The 19,100-nt window shown below is 39.4% G+C and overlaps 1 long non-coding RNA gene across 2 annotated transcripts in view; it reads right to left on the reverse strand.

The window, feature by feature from the left end:
* LOC135976618 (uncharacterized) overlaps positions 1-19,100 on the reverse strand; it is a 56,157-nt gene that overhangs the window by 26,768 nt on the left and 10,289 nt on the right. The window contains exon 4 of one of the 2 annotated variants that reach the window (XR_010593954.1): positions 3,798-19,097. The exons of the other annotated variant lie outside the window; for it this stretch is intronic. This is a non-coding gene — a long non-coding RNA (uncharacterized LOC135976618). Of the gene's footprint in view, positions 1-3,797; positions 19,098-19,100 lie in introns of those variants that run through there. 2 annotated transcript variants of the gene reach the window in all.

Consider the following 19,100-nt stretch of genomic DNA (forward strand, 5'->3'; position numbering starts at 1 on the left):
CCCATACTGTACACTTTGCTTCCAGTAGCGTCGGATACAACTGATAGTTTCTAGCATGAATCTCAAACAAAAATATACCTTGTCCCTACTGGTTAGACAACTTGTGTTGAACATTCCTAGCTACGACCAATAGTTTAAGGTTAGAGCTAGGAATGTTCTGATCCCAGTATGGACAGTGCCTTTAGTAAATAAAATCAGTTAACTTTATGGCTTTCATCATTATTGAGTGTTTTTCACTTAAAAACCCCATAATCTTTATAGTGATTGAAGATGAAACCTATTCTTATGCTGCACCAAGCTCCTCCGAACTTTGTGCCAGACACCCTACTAATGACTCTTCATTTGAACATATTTTACTCATGCTTTGACTTACTAATTACTGATACAACATTATTGATGGTAACATTTGTTATGGTAAGAACTAATGTAATTGCATAGCTGCAGAATTAAATACTACTTTTTTCTTGCTGTAGGATTTTTCAGCATTTTGAAAGCCCATCCTTCAGGGTCTGATTCTTATTTACACTGAAGCGGCTTTAAATTCTACTTTTCATTGTTTCTGGCCAGTTTGCCTAGTGGACTGCTGGAAGTCCAGGTCTCCAAGGTTTGGGGCTCTAGGCCAGGGTGTGACCGGAATCCCAGGGGAGCCAGCTGAGTTCACTCAATTAGGGTGGACTGCAAAGAATGGAGCAGGCAATCCACAAAGCTGGTGGATATTCCAATACTTAGATTTAGCAAGCCAGCACAAAGCAGCTTCTAGTATACCTCACTGGCTACTCAGACGTCAACAACACAGTTCCCTTAAATTAACCCAGCCTCAGGCCTCTACCTAGGCACCAAAGTCAAATATGAAGAAGATTACTGAAAATCTTATTAGTCATATAAAAAGGGTTCTACCAATCCCAAAGGATCAGACAATTACCTCCCAGGTTAATAAATATTCCAGATCTTACCCAAATACATGCTTACAGCCAATTCTTATTAACTAAACTAAAACTTATTAAAAAATAAAAGAGCGAGAATTGGTTAAAAGATCATTATACACACAGAATTGATCCATAGGTTCTAGTCCAATGTTTATATTCAGGGTGGTCCAGTCAGCACTGAGATCTCAATCTTGAGGCTTAAGTTTCCCCTGCATTGAAGCATCAAGCAGATCTGAGATAAAAAAGGATTGGGTCCCAAGGGTCTTTTATACAGTTTTCTAGTATCCACTTGACCATACAGTCCTGGGTAAACAATAGGCTTTTGATGTAAGCTTCTATTTCCAAACATCACCGGTAATTAACTACATGGATCAACATAAGATAATTTATCCACTAAGCAGTTTATCACAACCTTTAAATAGAGACATACACAATGACATTGTTGCACCCAAGATTCATCTAAATGTTAATATTCCTTTTTGATCTCTGAATCAACAACTATAGTGACAGACGGGAACTGTCTGTTTACATGGCTAGCATCTATAAGTAAACACACCCAATTAGTATAACTTCTAACAAAATAGGCTAGAACTTTGAAGTGCAAACCTATCTAGCATGGAATGGCCCTAATTACCATTCACATACCTTTCTAACATGACTTTGAAGGTGGGCTCTGGGTTATTTAGCCTGCAAGCTGCTTAACCCTTTCCGGTCATGTGTTACACTTTGTATAAGATTTGTTGCAATTATATAACAGTAGTAGCAATAATGATTTGTGTGATTATATTTTAATTAGACAACCTCACAAGAGACTCTGGGCTTCAAGCGTCTGTGACTTCAGGGTACCTTGCCATACTGACTACCTCAAAAGCGGGGACCCCAGGGCTTCAAAGCTCCCTGCTGAAGAGCTGGAAGCTGTGGGAGCCCTGGCTCTATGCAGGGATCTGCTCCCTACCACAGAATTGAGAGCCTTTGAGCCCTGGATCCCAAACAGGGAGTCTCCCAGCTTGGTCATGGCACCCAGGGATTCTAGGCTTCCAGTTCCATGGGCTGCTTAGAAGCTTTAGGAGCCATGGCTGAGCTGGGAGCTTCAGAACTTGGGCTCTCAGGGTCAATCTCATTATTAAATTTTCAAAACAAAATGTTTCAAGTATATCTAAACAAATTCGTTTGGCTTTTTCTTTTAGTGAGAAAATTCAAAACTTCTGTTTTTCGTTTGGAAAAGGAATGACATTTTCTTTCAGAATTTCCCATGGAATAGAAATTCTTACTTTTGACCAACTCTGCTAGATAGTCCTCTTCCCAGGTGTATTCAGTAATATCTGATGACCACTGACTAAAAGAAGTAAACAGTAGCAAATATTTATATCAGTTCTAGGCGAGAGCAATCTAGATTCCATTCTATTTTTTATATAATCAACAGAATTGTTGTCTAAGTTAAGATTGCAGTGTCTTTATTGTTGGTGATGCATATGCCAGGAAGAACCCAGCTTGGCTTTCAGATCTTAGGTTGAGTTTGCAGGACTGACTGTCAGAAAAAAACAAAAGTTTTCTTTGCAAACTGAGCAGATTTTATCTGGAAATCAGCAAAAGAAACATGAAACCTCATGATACCAGTCCTAGAAAGTCACTTTGTTGAGCAGAACCATACTTTAAAAAAAGACATAAGACGTGTATGGTGACAGGTATATTTTGCAGAAGATATTTAATTGTAATAATGTAAGTTATTGTGCAGGTTCCTTTATACTGTCGACATAGCACCATTCAAATAAAGTAAAATATTGCACTGAGTTCACACTTTCAACCCAATCTCTTGTACCTCAACTATAAGGATAGAAATTATTATAATTTAGTTGAGAATCCGCTTTGAGCTTGAGACTGTACATTTGAGAAATCTCAGACCTTACTACTTTGAACATAAAATATCTTATTCATAGAAGTAAGATTTGAGCCTTTTCCCCGTCTTGGAGCTAAAATGTCTTGTGTTGGAGGTGCGGGAGGAATAAGAAAAGTTCTGCTGGCATAGAGTAGTCTGCACCACTCACCAGCCTCCCGTTTGTACATCTGTAAGTGCTTTGTTTAAATTAGAGTTTCACTCTTGTTTATTGCTAACTGGTAAAAATGGAGGCTTTGCTAACCAAATGATAGGGAAAACACTATCAACCTAAACTGTAACATATAACTGCCAACCCAGTCCCTCAAATGTAAATTTACAAAAGTCACATTGCCACTAGGCCAGAAGGGACACATTGTCAAGTCTGCAGGTATAATGAACCTAAAGAGGCAAGTATCAGGGGGTAGCCGTGTTAGTCTGTATCTACAAAAACAAGAAGGAGTCTGGTGGCACCTTAAAGACTAACAGATTTATTTGGGCATAAGCTTTCGTGGGTAAAAACCTCACTTCTTCGGATGCATCCGAAGAAGTGAGGTTTTTACCCACGAAAGCTTATGCCCAAATAAACCTGTTAGTCTTTAAGGTGCCACCAGACTCCTTCTAGTTTCTAAAGAGGCAGTTATTTACATTCCCTGACACCAGATCTTCATATTAAATAACTGCTTATAAGGGAAGTTGCTTTTGGTCTTGTGGTGAAGTAATTCCTGATACACAAGGTGACTCTTATATAAGAACAAAGTATTGGGAAGCAATTGCCACACGCTTCTACATCTTTATCACATCCCTTTTCCTGTGTCACAGATTATTAGTAGAACTAGTTGAAAATTTTCCATCAAAACTCTCCCCCTCCACCCCCCCCGGACCGTTTCTGCCCCTGCATTAGAAAATGCCTTTCAGAGCATTTTGGTTGAAATTTTTCATTATAAAAAATAACAAAAATCATAGAAAATTTCAAGCCATGCAATTTTTTTTTCCATAGCATACTTAACTTTTTTTGTCTGTCTCTAGTTATTATCAAGAAGGTGAGCAATCTCTTCTAATCCAGAAAACTATGTAAAATAGCCATTGCCACAGCATGTAGCACTGCTCCAAGATACGTATGATATCGCTCAGCATTTTCCCATGTGTGACTAAGCCCTTTAGTATGGACATTTTGTCTTCTCGGACTTTGTACTTTAGCTCAGATTTTTTTTTTTTTAAATTTTTGGAGACAAAGTACTGGTTTATGGTAAGGCACTGTTTTCTGGAGCTAAAACATACCAATATTTTTAAACTAAAATAGCACAGCAAGATCTGTGTGAATAGAGAAGAAAGAAATAAATCAGCTGGTGAGCCATTAGTATTCACTTTACATGGTAAAAAACAAATATAGCTGTCATTTTCTAACATTCCCTATAGATAAATTGAAAATGTGTATCATTCTTTAACATAGTAAAGAAACAGAGAGCTGCCTATTACTCTGAGAGATATTACTTGTGTAATATATATTATCAAGGGAAAAAATGATCTATCTAGCTAGATGGCTTGAAGTTTCAAGCGTAGCTTATCATATCCCTGGATCATAAAAGACTCATTTGAACAAAAAAACCAGAAAATATTCAATTAAGAATGAACAAAATAAATGGCAATTGTTCCTATCTTCCTACACTACTCTGCTCTCACTATATTAGATACCAAAAGTAGTAGGTGTGTGTGGGTGTTTCAAAATTCTTGATAATATTGGAATTGGCTTGAGTGTTAAGATTCTTGAAATAGTTTATAACAGTGTACCATATTTTGTAAAGGGTGCCAATATAGTTGCGTGGGATTTTTTTCCCCCCCTGAAAATACACCTGTAAAACAGGAGAAAATTTTTACCATATCTTTCTTCTGGCTTGTAGCTGAGTCCATGAAAGTAAAGCAAAGAACATATCATGATTTGCCAGTTTTCTCCCACAAATGCAAAACTTCTATGGATGTCTAATTTGCACGAGAGCAGTATAATGCTCAGCATGGTGCTGTTCCTTTTCAGAAGATCTGTACTGGGAGTCAGTCACGCTGTAGACGGTTTTCTGTTTCACTCACTATACTCAGATCAAATAGTCATCCAGATTAATCCCTGGTCTAATTCCAGTGATTTAATGAATTTTAGTTTGAAGTTAGTGCTTGTAAAAAGTAGGAGATTAACAACCTTGGAGACTGAATTATGCATAGAATGGGTACAACATAGGCAGCAACTGTATAAGCAATAAACAATCAAGTTTCACACTGCCCTGCTAACATGCCTCATCCTTGACCTGCAAGGACCATCTGTAGAGGTACAAAGCTAGTTCAGCCTTGATGACCGTAGCCTCTCTGCTGTGACTGCCATCTAGCCAACTGTATTGTCAGTTTATTGTCCTCCTGGAATTAGACTGAGCTCACCAAACTCCTTTCAAATGGGACACAACCAGCCATTAAACGGTAACAACTGTCAATTTCTACCAATCTGGGCAAGTTTTGAACCAAACAACTAGAGAGAGAAGGCTTTTTATCGTGTTACCTATCCCCGACATATTCACTCTTACTCAGCCCATACTTCTGACATATGCTTTTTTACTTGTCAAATCCATCTCTATTGTACAATGTACCTTGTTCTAACTTCCAAATACAGAGAAGGATCCTAGTTAATCATTACCTTCAACAAAACTGGTCATTGCCAAAGAATAACCAATGTTTGGCAGAAATTCTAAGATTCCAACAGCTAATTGGACACCAATTGATGAGAAATCTGCACATTAGGGTAAATGCTGTCTTTTGGAATTAGGCTAAATATCAAGTACTCCTGTCCAATCTGCCTTTGGATTGGTCATTGGTAGCATCAGCTTCCAGCAGTGCATTGATTATTCTTTAGTTAGTACTATTAACAGAAAGTAAGAGGCTTAATTTTGTTGGAGAAAAGCCCTTGTCCTGTCAAATTCTTTTCAGTGGTCAATACATGGCATTTGGCTTAAGAGATAACTGACAGAGAATTTATTCTGAATAACTAAAACAATTACATACATTTCAGCCAATAGGATCTCCTTGCTAGCAGCTTTGGAAATGCAAGATATAAAGGTGTTCTAATTTGTAATATTTTAATCTTGTCAATTTAGAGTAGGAAACAAACTTTTTCATACAATATACTTGACAAGCATCTATTACAGCATTCCCTAGAAGCAAATTTCCAGTGTTTTCTTACAGAATGTCTTATTAAAAAGTTAATGAAAACAGAGTGTATCTTTGACAGATAAAATTACAAAATTAATGGAACAGGATAATCCATTGAGAGATGCAGCAACACATACCGTACTAAGAATCACATGCAAAGGAATGAGAAAAGAGGCACTTACATTATTGAAGGGGGAAATGAATGGTACTAATGATCACAGTTGCCAACTTTCACGCGGAAAATAAGCACTCTGACTTTCACAATAAGTCCAAAATCAAGCTAATCCCATTTCAAAACAAGGCCAAAACAAGCAAATCCCTAAGAACACCAACACTCTATGTGACTGTGGTGGGCCACTGTGCACCGTTGACTCTCTCCTCCTGCTTGCCCCTTGCCCCTGCTTGTCCCCCCTTGCCCCTGCTTGCTGGGAGCTGATCAAAAACAAAAGAACAAGCTGCAACAAGCCAAAAATTAGCCAACAAGCAACTCACAAGCCAATAAAGCCAAAAACGAGCCCAATTTTTGCATTGTTTTCATGGGTTTAGCATGTTTGCTAGTGATATGTTTTGGATTTTTTTTCTCCCTATTATTAAATTATTATATCTTCCAGAGGCCTCTATCAGGATTGGGGCCCCTTTGTGTTACATGCTTTACAAACACAAATGGAGAAAAGAAAATTCCCAAAGAAAATTCATTTTTATGTTCTACTTATAGTCAGAAGTACATTAATTGGATTTGAATACTAAGTAAAATTATCGTTATGCTCACTAACATTATATGCATGGAATTTTGTTACTATAGGAATTTCATTTCAATAAAGCACCACAAAATCATATTTACATAGTTTATTTGCAATTGCACTTTCTTGTGCATTTCTATTATTACCACTTAATAACATTTGCTTCTCCCATGGAGAATTGATAGAATGTCACATAGCAGTAATCATTTCTTAGTTCCTGAAGTAAGACTTAATTGGTATTTTATTTTCACTTTAGACTATTAAAAGAGCTCTGTGGATCTTGAAAGCTTGTGTCTTTCACCTACAGAAGTTGGTCCAATAAAAGATATTACCTCACCCACCTGGTCTACTTTCTATACAGTTTTTCTGCTATCATCTTCTGAAATTAATTGAAACAGTCTATGCAATTCCATTTAGTAGGTATTTACAAAACATTTGAGAGCGAGAGAGAGAAAGAGAAAACAATAGTTTTATGTCCTGATTTTGCTGCAGTAGAAGTCAATGGCTGAACTCCAACTGACTTTGAATTGATTTGGCCTTTGGTCTTCGATAGATACATACCGATACATAGCAAGCAAATTTCCAACCAAAGAGAAGAATATTTTTGAATAACCTACAAATCTTATGCTATCAAAAATACTGTAGATGCATGTTTTCTGTTGTCCAATTCTTAACAAAAGGGGTATTTGGTTTTCATTTTATTGGTGATAGTCTGGCTCTGAAAATAGCTTTTACATTATTTCCTTACTGAATTTTTATTGAATAAGAATCTATTTTCCATAATCTTCCTGGGATAAAACACTTGTTAGATTAGAACTATTAAGTTTGTCTGCAGACTTGGTATGCACTAAAAGAAGATAATATAATAAACCACAACCTTTGTGGCTTGCATTAGGCATGGCATTGTTTGAGTCTGTGACATTCCCATTGTGTCTCTATCTTTGGCATATAAATGTCTGACACTAATGATTTATGTTTTCATGCTTATTGAACATCCCCTCTTATTTTCTTTAAAAGAATCTTTTGGCTCACCTGGCTTCAAAACAGGTATGTCCCTTTTTTCTATACCTCATTAGGAGATTAGCCAGGAAGAGTATGGCTTATTCAACCTTCCTGTCAAACCCCATCTTTAAAAGTGCTACTTAAGAAAGTAAAGTTTAATGCTTGGCTTGTGTACCTGAGCTCAGGTGGGAAAAAGACAGAACATTCTTTGTTTTCTCAGAAGCAAAATCCTTAAAGTTTTCTTGATGACATCAGAATCCACTTCATTTATCTTAAATTCCACTTAGAAAATACTTACTGTATCTCATTATAGTAATGTGTGCCTGCATAAAACTGTGGATAAATCAATCTTTTCCTTGTTTTCTTGGAGTGAAATATTCTGGTTATACAGTATAGGCTTTTTCTTAACCCAATCTGATGGTACTTATTCCGACAAATTTTATTGAAGTCAATAGGACTTTAGCCCACGTAGAAACTGCAAAATCAGTCCTTTTATGTAAATAGGGTTGTTTGACACATTCAGCTTTTCAACATCTAGGTCTCAGCCTTCCAAAAAAACTGATGGAGTCCTCCTGTTGTGAATTGCTGCAGTCTAATGTCCTTTGTTTCTGTTCTACTATTACATACTGTATTGTTAGTAGCCAACAGAATTTTCAATATTTGTTTTCTTGAGTCAGGAATCTTGCTCTGTATACATCTTATTTGCTATGATTCTATCAAAGTGGCTCTTCAGGCCAGAGACTCAAAATATTTAAGATTCCACTTTCTAAACCAATGTCTTATTGGTGTGCTGAAGGCCATCCTGTTTTACATTAATCTTTTCCAGGATACCTTGGATAGAATGGTCTGGGGAGAACTGCTCTTCTGTGAAAGAGTGTGTGGCCTCTGCAGAGTGAATTGGTTACGAGTCACAGTCTGGGGATTTTTACATCTTGATAAGGCATAAACAACAAGTAAACGAGAGAAATACTGAGGCTGAGATTTTCAAAGTCAAATAGGAGATTTAGCCACAAAAACTCAAATGAAATGAGTGGAAGTTTTGTAGCTAAAACTCTCAGTTGGCTTTGAAAACCTCAGCCTGACAGCCCATATTATGTATAAAAAAGGGTATGATTACGGATGATCTGAATGGAAGTTAAAAAAATTCCACAAAGTTATTTTTTTTACTTCCTTACATAATATTCAACTTCTAGTGTAGCCTGCATGAGTTTAGTTTGCATATTAAATACACAGATTTAGTGAATCACTTCCTATACTACCTGAGTAGTTTTAATACCCTTACCACTGTAGTATCTGAGTCCCTAGAGCCTGCTCTAGACTTTCAACTTTTAAGCATTCAAAAATTAATAGCAAATTAAAGAAAAAGAAAAATACTTAGTCTTCTATGGTTCCAGCTAATGTGACTATATATCCCAAAAGAAAAGATTATATACACAAGTTAGAGAGTGTTTGCAAACATTACTGTTAATGTGTGCACCTTATCAACATACATTGATTTTAAACACATCCTTTAGTTTAAAAATTAAGCTTTGATTTTCTGCCTGGGAGACAAAAGAGAACATTAATAGCCATTGCTCATTGAGTTTACAAACTTGTACATTAGTTCATCTACAATGATCCTTTGTTTGTTATACCCTAACTTAAGATATTCCAAAGAATACTAAAGATGCTACCCCTCTGAAGCGTAAGAGGTATACTCAGTGTAAATAAATGTTTGCTATTAATTAAGTTCTGCTACTTGATGTCATTCTTTATAAAACAATGAACTTCTTGCAAGGCTACCAAAAAAACCAACGATATCTAGTGTGTCAGTTTATTACCTGTCTAAAAATCATTATTTCTTTGTGGCAGCAGCGTCAAATTCAAGACATTATTTATAAGCTAGGAAAAATTATCTTTGCAGGGGCACATGACACAACCTTCAATTCCTAAATGAACCCAACAAAAATTCTTCATTGGGATGAGACTTTGCACTTGATCTTTCAGCTTTAAATGTAATTTTTGAGAAGGTTAATTGTGAGAGTGGCTTAAAACTGAGAGGCATGTTCTGCCTATGTATAATCTGTCTATTACTGCAATGCATTCCAGCAAACCTTAAAAAAAAAAAAGTATGGTTGAGTGGTTGCATTTTACCTGTATGCAGATCATTAGAACCTTTTGATGGGTCATAGGTCAAATCTGAGATCTTACTGCAAATCTTGGAAGAACTACCCTATAAATGTCATGTCATGACCTTCAACTTCAATTTTAAGGGGAGTTCAAGTCTGACTGCTCATTCAGGATGGCATTATTCTATATTGCTATTGTTATTATACACAGTTCCTTATAACTTTGCCAATTTTTTACCATTCACCCTGAAATTTTCCATGCCAGGTAGCTACATGAGGCTGATTTTATTTTTATGTTTATTTTTAAGTTTCAGCAAAAATGGTTCAGCCATTTCTCAGAACAAGATTAGGGAAAAATACATTATTTTGACTTTGTTTAAAAAAAAAATCTTACCTCTGTTTTACAAAGAATCTGCCGCACCTCGTAGTGTAAAGGAGGTGCCTTTTGCTGTTCCTGGTTGTTTGTGTTTGGGTGAGTGGGTGGGTGGGTGCAGGAGGAGGAGTACTTCCAAATTTGGCCAAGATACATGCCTTTGAAAAATCTCAGTTCACACATACTAAGTAGAGACTTGTTAGAGTATGGCAGCTACATTGTTTGACACTTCTGTCTGCCCTGAGCCTGCTCCATGCCAGGGCTGCAGGGTCCGAGCAGGAATTTCCCTACAATTGTTGCCCGCAGCTGCTGAGGGTTACTGTGGTACTAGGCACATGAACTGAGATCAGGAAGCCTATCTTTCCTGTACTCCCAGTGCACACCCTGCTGGCTCCAAGGCACTGTGGAGAAGGAAATAGCCTGATTCATATGCAGAGGGGACAACAGCTGCACCTGGGGTGGGTAGAGGTGGGGCAGAAGAGAGAGTAGTTTGGGACATGGTGCCTGATAGAGTTGGGGATGGATTTGGACTTGGAGCTGTGGGAAGAGGCTGGACCTGGCTGGAGAAAGAGCTTGAACTGGGACCTAGGAGAGACTAGGACTGGTGGGGCAAGGAGATTAGGGGGTGGAGACTGGGACTTGGCGATAGAGCCAGCAGGGGAGACTAGGACTGTCTGGGCAAGGAGACTGTGACTGGGATGAGAAGTCTGAGGAATGGAGACTGATTCAGATGGGAAACTGGTGGGTAGAGGATTGGAACAAGGACAAGCTGGAGTGGATGGGGTAGAAAGGGTCAGGCTTCAGGGAAGCAGAGGTAGAAGGGTATTTCCCAAACAGCGCACACTCCCTTCCAGAACCAAGAATAAATCCCAATATTCCTGAATCTTACCATTCCTCGGTTGGAGGATCTATCTTATCTCTGTTTGGTGCTAGTCAATGGGATGGCACTCTTCTACTGTTATCAGTTACACAGTTAGATCAAGTAGCATAGGTCTGTACTGTGGATCTAAAGGTTCTAATGTTGCTGACAACCCGTGTGGGTGGCTACATGATGGGATTTCTGTTATTTTCAGTTTGCTTTTTTAAAACCTAGGACATTATGCACACAAAATATGAATAAAGAACATTAAAGTTGCAAAGTCAAGCATTCAGGTTGGGAAATGAATACTGCGTACAGATGTGGTCTCCTCATCTCAGAAAAGATATACTGGCACTAGAAAAGGTTCAGAGAAGGGCAACTAAAATGATTAGTGGTTTGGAGAAAGTCGCATATGAGGAGAGATTAAAGAGGCTAGGACTTTTCAGCTTGGAAAAGAGGAGACTAAGGGGGGATATGATAGAGATATATAAAATTATGATTGATGTGGCGAACGTAGATAAGGAAAAGTTATTTACTTATTCCCATAATACAAGAACTAGGGGTCACCAAATGAAATTAATAGGCAGCAGGTTTAAAACAAATAAAAGGAAGTTCTTCTTCACACAGCGCACAGTCAACTTGTGGAACTCCTTACCTGAGGAGGTTGTGAAGGCTAGGACTATAACAGTGTTTAAAAGAGAACTGGATAAATTCATGGAGGTTAAGTCCATTAATGGCTATTAGCCACAATGGGTAAGGAATGGTGTCCCTAGACTCTGTTTGTCAGAGGGTGGAGATGGATGGCAGGAGAGAGATCACTTGATCATTGCCTGTTAGGTTCACTCCCTCTGGGGCACGTGGCATTGGCCACTGTTGGTAGACAGGATACTGGGCTAGATGGACCTTTGGTCTGACCCAGTACGGCCATTCTTATGTTCTTATGTAAATGCCAGAATTATGGTTGCCTGTGCAAACTGAATTTGGCCCCCTTTTGCACATGCCTTATCATTAGCACTAAGCGGGAACTGGAATTTCTGTGCTGTGGAAAATTTAGCATTTCCAAAACAAATTTCATTCCAAATCAGCTGGGCAGTCCAGGGTGCTGGCCACCTGTAGAGACGTGCAACCTGGATGGCTGGCACCCTGGAGACTCAACCACGCAGGGAGATGGCTAACCCATTGACCTGCGTGCCTGTGAGATGGGCAGCCAGGGAAGCCAGCTATTTGGGGAGTCAACAACCCAAGAAGAGTGGGAGCTTGAGGAGCCTACTAGGTGGGCAGCTGGGAAGTAGACAGGCTGGCCTGCTTGGTTTCTGCCAAATGTTCTGATGGAATCAACATTTTCTTGTGGTGGAATGTTTTGATTCTGTTGAATCAGCATTTTCCCACAGAAAACTGTTCTGTAGGAAAATTTTCAACGAGCTCTAATTATGATACAGTCTTTAATTGCATGATCACATATTATTTTTTCCACAGGACCCCTGCTTCATTCAGCACACAGGATGGATCTGCTCTAAGGATGAATCAGGGTTGTGTAGTAAAGGGTTGTTGTTGTTTTCTGAAGGATCCTTGGCTCATTTGTTTGCAGACTTTGGAAGGTGTGTTGTGAATGAGGCAGGGGACTGCAGAAAGAGAGAGGACGGTCTCATGGCTAAGGCAGTTGAATGCCACCTTAGGGAATTGCATTCTACTCCTGCATTTGACACAAAGTACCTATGTGATGCTGGGCAAATCACTTAAACCAGACTTTTTACAGATAGCCACTGTCTGGGGGCCAACTTGAGACCTGGGGCTTGATTTGTAGAAGGGCTTAGCACTCACAATTGCAATTGAAGTCAATGGCAGTTGTGCTTTGAACTTAAACTGCTTTATAATTTTAAGTACACTCAAAAATCAGGGCCTAAAATATCTCAAATTCAGCACCCAAAATTGTGTACATTTTGACCTTAATTTCTCTGTGCCTCAGTTCTCCATATGCAGGACAATACCATCCCTTCTCCTCATAGATGTGTAATGAAGATAATTTAAGTAATGCCTGTGAAGCACTCAGATACTACAGCAATGAGCACCATACAACAGTCCACTGGGAAATCTTTAATTCTGTCTTCAGAGCAGAGTTAGAACAGTACGCAGTAAATAGCGTATGGGCCATCCATTGAACAATGAGGATAAAACAAAATATCAAATAGCTGCTCATTGAGTGAGCACTGTCCATCTTGTGCACTGAATGAGGAATGAGCCCTGTGAAAAAAACAGTATGTATTTATGTAATTAAAGATAGTCCTAATTATGATTCAGTCAAAACATTTCTGATGGAACAGTTTTCCACCAGAAAGTGGTAATTGGAAAGTTTTGATTTCATCAAAATCAACATGTAATTATTGAAATATTTCTTTCAATAAGACAAAATGGTTCATTTTGATTTTATCATTTTTTTATGTATAACATAATATGATAAAGTTGAAACGTTTCACAACCTGAACTTCATAGATCTTCTGACCAGAGAAGGAGGGGAAGACAAGATATCTGTATCTCCATGCCTGTGTCCGGAGCAATGAATGACATGTGAATCTATGATTCCTGCTATATTCCTCCTTGTGTGTCACTTTTCATCCCCATGTTATTCCACCTACTTCTCTCTTATTTCTCCTTTTGCCTTCTGTCTAGTCAGCACAAGCTTAACCTTGCAACGCTTTGCTAAGATCAGTTTGGCAAGCTCAAAACAATTCTTTCTAATTCCAGGAGTGGCTAGTTCTATTCTCTCTCAGTATTTACATGGTCCTAATCAGGGCTTGCATCCTAAAATAAGAAGTGCCAAAACCACAGAGGAGGTGTAAAATAACTCTGAATGGGGGGACTGAAGTGCATACTTGAGGGAGGGGCAGTGGGAAGCCCTGAGAGGGAGCAGAGGGGAGTTGGGAGGAAGATGGGGCAGTGGAGGAGTTGGTGGAGGTCGAGGAGAGCAGGGGGTGATTTCCCACAAAGCCCATCCTGTCCACCCCCCCCTCCTACTTTTACCTGGTGCGTGGGGTGGGGTGGGCTCTACTGTCTGCCCAGCTCCTGACATCACTAGCCTCTGGCTCCACTCCAGATGCTCTGCAACTCCAGCCCCCATGCTCCAAGGCCTGGTCCCAGCTGCATTATCCTGTGGTACCTCCATATTGATCCACTATCAAGTACCCCATGCTCAGGACCAGCACTAGCACCCGTTGGCTTGGAGGACATCCTGCAGCTGGGGAGGGAAAGGGACTGCCTGGCCCAGGACTGGCTCCCCTCACTGGGCACTAGCGCTAGAGTCCCACACCTGGAGGCTGGGAAGTGGGTATAATTAGCAGAGGTACCAGAATGCTGTTCCAGCTCCCTAAAAACTTCCAGAATGGCGTTCTGGCATGACTCGAGTGCTGGTCCTAATCATTATAGTATCTGAATATCTCACAATTATTAATGGATTTTATTCCCCCAATGCCCCTGTTAGAAAGGAAGTGCCATCCCCTTTTAACAGGTGGGGAACAGAGGTACAGAGAAGATGGAGTGATTTTCCCAATATCAGACAGGGAAGTCTGTGGCTCAACTGGGAATTGTAGCCCAGACAGGTGTCCTCTCCACTAGACCATCCTTTCTACCTTGGTTTGTGTGCTGTGCCCCGACTCTTCTAGTTCCAACCATAGGTGCCAACTCCATGGATGCTCAGGGGCTCAAGCACCCATGGAGAAAAAATAGGGGTTGCTCAGCACCCACAGGGCTGGCCAGGGTTGCTGCTCTGGTGGTCCTGGGGCTAGCTACCAATCAGCTGTTCAGCAGCTGGCCCTAAGCTCCCAGCAGCTCTTCAGCAGCTGCCCTGCGGATCAGCTGTTGAATCATAGAATCCTAGAATATCAGGGTTGGAAGGGACCTCAGGAGGTCATCTAGTCCAATCCTTGCTCAAAGCAGGACCAATTCCCAACTAAATCATCCAAGCCAGGGCTTTGTCAAGCCTGACCTTAAAAACCTCTCAGGAAGGAAATTCCACCACGTCCCTAGGTAACCCATTCCAGTGCTTCACCACCCTCCTAGTGAAAAAGATTTTCCTAATATCCAACCTAAACCTCCCCCACTGCAACTTGAGACCATTACTCCTTGTTCTGTCATCTGGTACCACTGAGAACAGTCTAGATCCATCTTCTTTGGAACCCCCTTTCAGGTAGTTGAAAGCAGCTATCAAATCCCCCCCTCATTCTTCTCTTCTGCAGACTAAACAATCCCAGTTCCCTCAGCCTCTCCTCATAAGTCATGTGCTCCAGACCCCTAATCATTTTTGTTGCCCTCTGCTGGACTCCCTCCAATTTTTCCACATCCTTCTTGTAGTGTGGGCCCCAAAACTGGACACAGTACTCCAGATGAGGCCTCACCAATGTCAAATAGAGGGGAACGATCAAGTCCCTCGATCTGCTGGCAATGCCCCTACTTATACAGCCCAAAATGCCGTTAGCCTTCTTGGCAACAAGGGCACACTGTTGACTCGTATCCAGCTTCTCATCCACTGTAACCCCTAGGTCCTTTTCTGCAGAACTGCTTCCTAGCCATTCGGTCCCTAGTCTGTAATAGTGAATGGGATTCTTCCATCCTAAGTACAGGACTCTGCACTTGTCCTTGTTGAACTTCATCAGGTTTCTTTTGGACCAATCCTCTAATTTGACTAGGTCCCTCTGTATCCTATCCCTACCCTCCAGCGTATCTACCACTCCTCCCAGTTTAGTTTCATGTGCAAACTTGCTGAGAGTGCAGTCCACGCCATCCTCCAGATCATTAATGAAGATATTGAACAAAACCGGCCCCAGGACTGACCCTTGGGGCACTCCGCTTGAAACCGGCTGCCAACTAGACATGGAGCCATTGATCACTACCCATTGAGCCCGACGATCTAGCCAGCTTTCTATCCACCTTATAGTCCATTCATCCATCCCATACTTCTTTAACTTGCTGGCAAGAATACTGTGGGAGACTGTTGATTGGGGCTTGATACTGTTGATTGGGGCTTGCCTTGCCCCTGCACTAGCTCCTCTCTGCCCTTAAGGCAGGAGGGGGCAGAAAGGAGCCAGCGATGGGGGGGGGGGAGTGCTTGGGGAAGGGACTTCGGGGGAGGGGGTGGAGTGGGGGCAGGAAGAGGTGGAGTGGGGGTGGGGCCCCGGGGAAGGGGGCAGAGCCAGTGTGGGGCACCCACCGGCAAAACAAAAAGTCAGTGCCTACTAAACTGTAAGAATCATAAAAGCTGCACTTTCCTCTATCTTGAGTTCTCCCTTTCCCCATCTGTGTGCATTTGCCTTAAGTACAGGATCGAATTTTAACAACAAAACCTAAGAGCTACCATTTAAAATGGGCTCTCTTTCCCAGCAATAACTGCTGATGCACTTTAAGAAATTTTCAAGGAAGATATTTAACCCTTTAAAAGATTGTATACAAAGAGAGATGGATTAACACAAAGGAGGTAGTTAAAAAAATGAAGTAACTCTTCATTTTAAGTTTTAATTATTTTCCCTCTTGCTTTTATTTTGTGTGCTTAATAAATATCAAGAAAAATGATTTTGTTTGGTGGTTTACAAGATACAAAATTGAGATCCTGCCAACAGAACTCTAAAACTAAATTACTGGCATTAGCAAGAGTAATAAAAATGGTTACTTAAAATTTATAAACCTCTGAAAAACTCTCTTGATTTTCACAACAGAGGGATCTGAACAAAGTTTTACTTGTCTTCAGTTCCCCACAGTAATGTATCAAGGACAAGTATATACAGTTTTTTAAGGTTTGATGCTAACCAAAATATTAGAGGTGTATTTAAGTGCAAAGCATTCCAGTGATTCTCCAAGTAAGTTTAGATTTGAAGCTTATATAGGATACATATGTCCTTTCACACTTTAAATTTTTGATTTTTTTTTTAGAAATGTTTGCTAAATTACCATCAGTTGAATTTAAAGATTATCTTAATCTGATTTTTACAAGGAAGTTTCTTCCAGAGCTTAATCTGATATATTTTCTGAAACTAGGCTTAGACCAAGTTTATAATCACCTAACAGCACTTCTCATGGTGGGTTGGTGCAGAAATGATGGCATTAAGATATGGCAGCATTTTTCTTATGGTAAGATTCACACAAGTAGGAACTTGCCACTTATGTTTTCCAAGATAAGTTTGATGATTAGCCTGTAAATCAGGACTGATTTTTGTGTAGATCCTATTACTTTCAATCTCAGAGCAATCATTTCATTTTCTTTCATAGCTATTATAAATATATAGCAAATATTTTTGTGTACCTTTTTTCCCCTTGTAAAATACAGAAATTTCTGAACTCCAGAGAGCCTGCTATATGTTTTATGAAAATGTCACAGATCTAATATAGCATGAGAGACTTGCATGTTTTTTTTATTTTACTGGCTGACCCACAAGGTGGCACTAAAGAGAAAAGTGACAATTTTCCTAATAAAATGTGAAAACCAAAGCCAGCATGCCATATGCTGAATCAATATTATGTTAATTAGAAACATGCTTCCTTCATTGTCAATTAAATTTTATTTTGTGAAAGTCCTTAAAGCTACATAATTGCAAAAATGGTTCATTTTCCCCAACTCAAAAGTTAAATTTTAAAGAAAATTAGAAAGATCTACGTAATTTACTAATCATAATTCCAGAATCTCAGATATGAAAATTGTGTCCAAACTGTACTTAAATAATGTTTTTTCTGCTCTAAGAAATAAAGGAATTCAAATGAGGAAAAAACCAAAAAGGCTTAAACTCTCTTTAAAAATAGTCACTTTTGATACCAACACAAATTTAGTTTAAGTGATACCACACCAAAAATTATTTATCCCCCGATATCTAAATATTATTTATAAGAATATTTGGATTGGTCATTTATTTCACTTCTAGTATGTAAGATCATCTTCATCATTTTACTCTTTTAAAATAATATAATCCATTTATAAATTGTACAGATATTTAATTAAGAATGTTGTAGACTTAAGGAATTCAATTCTGGACCCTTAGAAGTCAATGGGAATTTTGCCATTGGAGTCAAAGAGAGTTTTGACATTAACTTCACAAGGACAGGATTTCACCCAGGGTCTCTGAAAATGACCCTCTTAATGAGCTCAGAGCTAGAAACAGGAGGGCAGATTAACAGTTTCCCAGCAGGAAATATAGCATTTGCTTCCAGTCTTGACCGGTCCTGAGATCTCAGACCTTAAAGTTATAACATTATTAAATAAAGAAAATCTATTTTCGGTAATTTCTAGAGGCTTCTAAAGTTGTCTAGTTATAATTTTTCGCTACCTGTGAGACTTGCATTGATGGACACACAGTACTACCAAGGATGCCAGTCCTTACAGGCAGAGGGATGTTAAAGCGATACTAATACATTAAAAAAACAACAACCTTTAAAACGATTCTGAAATAGTGATTCTATAAGATTAGTGGTATATACAGAATACCTGATGATGTGGTGTGGGACCTACTATAATGTATTAGCTGTACATTTTATCATTTGATGTTTAATCAAGCATCACTGGCAGACTTAGGACCCTCTGTTTGCAAAATCCCCAGTGAAGTCAATAGGATCCCATGTGTAGAAAGCTGTCAAGATAGGGCCCTACATCTATTAGTGATGGCCAGTTACATAGTTATACATGTTATAAATTGATATTATATTATTGTTTAATGCTGATGATGTGCTAATAAAATTTATCACTGAAAACATAAAACAACTTTATACAAATCCTGCACCTGTGTTAGCTGCCATGTTTGTGGCATCCATTGCACCAGCGCTGCAATAGCTGCTCGGACAAGAGAGTGGGAAAGGCTTAAATCCATTCATCTTGCAGGTTGTTCAGCCACTTCATTCAACTCATTTAATCCAATCAATTTACCCGAGTCCTGTGGAGATGGGGAAGTGGTGTCAGGGATGATGCTGGCAGTCCTTAGTCACATCTCTGCACACAGGCGGCCTTTCGGTGTTGGTTCTTCTCCACAGATCAGAGCAGATATGGAGGCCACATCCTCCTG

This window comes from Chrysemys picta, chromosome 1, assembly GCF_011386835.1.
Source record: "Chrysemys picta bellii isolate R12L10 chromosome 1, ASM1138683v2, whole genome shotgun sequence".
NCBI classification, from domain to species: Eukaryota; Metazoa; Chordata; order Testudines; family Emydidae; genus Chrysemys; species Chrysemys picta.